Source organism: Nuphar pumila, chromosome 15 (genome assembly GCF_984573655.1).
Source record: "Nuphar pumila chromosome 15, dmNupPumi1.hap1.1, whole genome shotgun sequence".
NCBI lineage: Eukaryota > Viridiplantae > Streptophyta > Magnoliopsida > Nymphaeales > Nymphaeaceae > Nuphar > Nuphar pumila.
Window position 1 is genome coordinate 64,849,851 of NC_143263.1, and position 5,820 is coordinate 64,855,670.

The following is a 5,820-nucleotide window of genomic DNA, read 5'->3' on the forward strand; positions in this document are numbered from 1 at the left end:
TTACCGTAATAGGGAGACGTCGGAATCTTCTGGCTGTGATCTTGAAACGCCGGAATCCTCTTGCAGTGACTGGCGCATCTTCAAAACACGCCGGAACTCTCTTGCCGTGACAGTGCTTTGCCGGAATCCCCTTGTGGCCGACTTCTCCTCGCCGTTAGCCACCGCATCGTCCTTCGTTTTTTATCGCCGGAAAGCTTTTCCCCCTTGCCGGACGTCATTTGGAAGCTGACATTTTTTGGTAAATTTGTTTTTAACCATGCCTCGTACGAAGTCTGCATCTGCAAAAGGTTTAGGTTCTCCTCCTCCTACACCTACTTCAAGACATGGTTTTTCACTAAGATTACTTCGCAATCCTCTTCTCTATGATACTTTTGGATCAATTTCTGCACTACCTATTTTACCAGGCTGAAATGTTCTATTTCACTTGTTTTCTCGTTACAAAATAAGAGAATTATTTCCTGGTATTTCACATCTTTTTGATGCTTGTGCAGATACCCTTCACTATCCGTTTCTTATTCACTTGTTTTACACGAATTTACAAATGAATCATGAAACTGGAGTTTTGTCCTCTCTGGTTCGTGATGTTAAAATCGAGTTTGATTCGAAATTACTTAGAGAAATTCTTGAAATTCCACCTTCAGACACTCTTTTCAACACTATTGAATTGAATGATAAAAGAGTTTTTGAACAAATTCTTCTTCCAGAAGCACCTCACTGCCCTCCTTTCAAAAATACTAATCTTCAAACTCGTACACGCATTGCTGGACGAATCCTTGCCCACAATGTTCTACCCAAAACTGGTTCTTTTGATTATTATTCCACAGATCTATCTACGGCTCTTTATGTTTTATTTGGAAATATTTCTGCCAACTGGGCCAATGTGTATTTTACAAACTTGTGGAAACAAAAACCATTTCTTCCTTATGGTTGTCTTTTAACCCGTATTTTTAGACATTTCAAAGTTCCTTTAACAAATGAAAAATACATTGAGAAAAAAGAGTTCTTCGATCAAACAATTTTTAAAAGAATGAAAATTAAATATCTGCCTCCTTTAAATGTTGATCAAACTGAACCATCTGATCCTAATGAACCATCTATTTCTGAACCTTCACCTTCTGCGACACCTTCATCTCATGCAAAAAGAAAGAAATTTTCGACAAGTCAAGACCATGATGAAGTTATGCAGAGACTGGAAGCTTTGGAGCTGCATCAACACACTTTTCGTGAAGATGTGACTCAACAACTTGCTTCAATTCAGAAGGATGTAACTGCCATTAAGGATTTGCTAAACTCTCTTTTCTGATCTTTGATCTTTAAAATACTTTATGGGTTGTAATATTTTTAAACTTGTATCTCTATTTTGCTTATGTTATTTTTGCCCTTACTCTTTTTTATTCTGACAAAGGGGGAGAAAAAGATAAAGATAGCATTACATTAAAATTGCAAGAGATCTTGAGAAAAAGATGATAGCAATTACATTGCAGGAGATCTTGCATGAGAAATGCAAAATTAAGAGAAAAAGAAAGCTTTGAATGAATGTATTTCTAAATGCATGAAGAAATGATGAATGGAAATGCAAACCAATCAATATGTGCTTTAAATATGCTAACTTTTAATGTTTTGCAGCATATTGATAGGGGGAGTAAAATCTCCATCTATGCATCTAAATGCTTCATCTTTGATTAAGTTTGTCATCATCAAAAAGGGGGAGATTGTTACGACAATGAAGCCATACATGATACTTCAAGTACAAGGTTTTGATGATGAGCAAGTGGAATCAACTGCATTTCAGCTAAGGCTATGAAGAAATTGAAGCATTCAATGAAGAATCTTTGAAGACTAGTATGCAAATGTTTAATTCATTAAAAGTCTTAGATTCTTGTAAGAGCCTTACTTAGAGTGCATATTTAGGTTGCATTTCACCTTAAAAGTCTTTAAAAAAACTTTTCTAAAAGAAACACTTTTGAAAGTCTTTTTAGAAAACTCTCTTCTTAAATTTTTATGTTTATTAGTCGACCAATAGACTTACCAGTCGACTAATCCTTTCGCGCCATATTTTCTAAAATGTCATTTTTGTCAAATTAGTCGACCGAAGGTTTTATCAGTCGACTGGACAGAATGTCTGTTTTCTGGAAAATTAGCAGCAGTCGACTAATGGTTTTATCAGTCGACTGAACAGAACATGTGTTTTCTGAAAATTTAGCAGCAGTCGACTAATGCTTTTTATCAGTCGACCGAACAGAATGTTTGTTTTTCAGAAGTTTTTAGCAGCAGTCGACTAAAAGGTTTTTCAGTCTACTGATGATATTATTAGTCGACTAACTTTTCTCAAGTCGACTAAGTTTCAAAAGTTCAGATTTTCAAACGGCTCGATTAACAGATCAGTCGACCGACGATAACTGTCAGTCTACTAATAACTAACTATTAGTCGACTAACTGATGTTTCAGTCGACTAATTTTGTTATTTTCCTGAAACTTCAAAAAGGCGTGTCTTTTCATTTTTCAAGCGTTTTGATCGTTCAAAATGGACAGTTTTGACACCCTTTCATACTCTCAACGTATGGAAAACTTTAACTATAAATATGAGTGCATTTTACACTCATTACAACAAGAATTCAATCGATTTGAATCATTTACTTATTGCTTTTCACTCCTATTCATTTAAGTATTTGTTTTCTCACTCACTTGATATTTTCACTTCAGTTTTTCACTCAAATCACTTTGAGAGATAGTGAATTCGTGAGTAGAGTGTTTCAACAACCTCAAAAGCCAATTGCATCTCATTTGCATTCAAAAGGAAGGCTCATAGGTTGTATTGTAAGTTGTTATTTCTTTTCTGTAAAAAAAAGGACTCCTTGGTGTAAAGGAGTTGTTTGCTTTCAGTAGGATTGTTACTGAAAGTGGGACCGATTATGGTCTATGTGATCTTGTAGTTAACAAGGTTGATAGTGGATAATCTCAAAAGGTTTTTGCTTGGGGACTGGATGTAGGTCGGGTTAGACCGAACCAGGATAAAATCTTGTGTTCTTTGTGTGTTTGCTTTGAGATTTGCAAAATCATTCAATATTCCGCAGAAATTTTTAAAAGCACTATTCACCCCCTTCTAGTGCTCGTTGCCTCGATCCTAGTGCACTTTCATCGAGTTCTGACTCGAGCTTCCTTTTGGATTCAATGCTCACATTGGACCAATTGTTACCTCAAAATTCAAGTTTTTAAACTTGATTTTCTTCTTTTTTCTTTTATTTTGAAATTTCGGGTTTCAACTCAGATTTCTCCTTTGATAGAATGCTCGTATTGGACCAACGTGTTCCTTTGAAAAATTGAGTTCTGGACTCGGGCTTTCATTCCCTTTCAGGTTAAGGGACAAACTTGAGCTTCCCCTTCATGATAAGGAATAATCCTGAAACACCGACAATCATTCCCGCTTTGATTTCCAAATATCTTAGGAGTGTCGGTCTCTTTTTTAAAATCCAGTGCTCGTACTGGTACATCTTTCAAAATCCAATACTCGTACTGGTGCATCTTCAAAATTCAGTGCTCATACTGGTACATTTTTTAAAATTTAGTGCTCGTACTGATACATTTTCAAAATCCAGTGCTCGTACTGGTGCATTTTCAAATTTCAGTGCTCGTACTGGTACATTTAGCACTCACGCTAGTGTCTAGCTGACTGATCAGTTAGCCCTCCAAGTTCAGTCTTTGTACTAACCATTTATCACAATTCAGGCTCTAAATCTCAATTCCAACCTTCGGGTTACCATTTTGTCAAAAATCAATCTTTTTCTCTTGGGAAGGACCCTCTTCCAGGGAGAGTCTGAGGAAGATCGTTCCTTTCGCATGCAACCATCTTTTCGTTCGCAAGAATGCTTTTTCAAGGGGAGTTTGAAGAGACTCATTTCTTTGTGAACTGTTTGCAAAACAAAAACCCAATTTATACACAAAGGAACCCTTTTCTAGAGAGAGCATCGACGAAAGTTCGTTTCCTTTTGTGGCCCCTAATTTTCTCATCTTTGGCCAACCCCTTCACAGAGGACCCTCTTCCAGGGAGAGTGTGATGAACTCGTTCCTCTGTGATACTTTTTCAACCTTATTTTTGGTCGCCTTTCCATAAGAGAAGCCTAGAGATAGTGAGTTGTGACAAAAACTTAATTTCTCTTCGAAAGTTTCATTTTGCAAACACCTCCTCTTCATGGAAGAGAGGAGTATTTTTCTATTTCCCATTCAGGTAAGGGCTAAACCTGAGTCTCTCTTTTTGGGGAAAAAGAGAGGAGAATTTTCTCATGGATATGTCGATTTGATGCCAAGCAATTACTTTCATCAAGGATTTCTAGAATATTTTATCAATTTGCTGTAAAAAACCATTGTTGATCTCAAAGCTTTTATTGCACAAAGAATTACTTCAAGCTACCTCCAATATTATTTAAAAAAGGACAAGACTTTTGCGAAGAAAGAACAGAATTCAAGCTTTTTTTGTTGGTCAACCAAGAGGATTAAGAAAAATCTTCGATATGACTGGCAAATGAAAAATTCAATGATGTTGAAAAGCCATAAGTAAATTGATATTGATCATAGCTATGGCACATTCTTAAAGATCGTTCTTCTAGCAATAAGGCAGTGAGAATATTCTATGCAATAAAAGAACCTAACCAATCCATATCTTGTCAGTCATTTCAGCTGCAATCAAATATCTACAAAAGAGATCTCTCAATCGTCGTCAAGATGAAGACGAATATGCGAGCTAGCCCCCAGGGCCAAAGAAGATTTAGATCATCTCCGAGATGAAGGAGTTTATGATGGATCCTTCCAAGAAAAGTTCAGATTACCATCAAGATGAATGCGACTACGATGAACCTCCCGCTAAACTCTAAATGATATTTGATTTCTGCTACCATCTAGAGATCTTTGACCAATGGACAATATCATCAGTATAATTCTTGAGAAAAAAGGATGAGAGCATCTTCAAGATGAAAGAGTTTGTGACGTACCCTTCCCAGAAAAAGAAGAAAAAGTCAGGACATCTCCAAAATGAAGGATGTTGTAATAAGCTTCTCCTCGAAACCCAAGAAAGCTTCATGACTCAAAGAGAGTGCCAGAAAGATCATCATGGGAAAAGCCTCATGATATCAAACTACCAAAACTACCAGGAATTATTTTTATCTATGTGAAATTCTTTTGTCAATATCTTTCCATTCAATTGCTTTTATGAAGCTAAGAATATTTCCTCTCTTTTCATATCAAGAAAATTGATATCTTCTTTGAAGAAACTCAACAGCAACAAATTTGAATTTGAATCTTGATTCTGCGGAGTTAACCTAATTGGAGTTAATACTATAGGTAGAAAGAGGTGATGTTTTCACACGTATATGCACAGTTCAATCATTTTGAATCAACTATAATTTTTGGCATCTTATTGGCAATATTTTCTAGTTATCCCAACATGAAGCAAGAACTTGATGTTTATCTTGACATATCCTGACGTCGTCCTTCATTAGGACTGAAAAGTCCTTCACTTCTGTTTGATTTGAGTCTCTCTGTTCTGCACACTTCCCTATGTTTCTCACTGTCTCGCCATAGACAGTTCCCGCTCAGGTTAAAGGTCAAACCTGAACTTTCTGCAAGAGGTCATCGATTTTTTAAAGCTATTCAGTCTCAGCAATGAAAAGCCCAAGATCAACCCCTTTTCAAGCTTTAAGAACCCCCTTTTTCCTCCTTTTACAAACCCCTCTTGGATTTATTATGCAAAATCTGAAGGTCCCATCACAGTTTCCTCACCTCTCGAGGATTCTGTATCCATTCAGGCTAAGGATTAAACTTGTTACC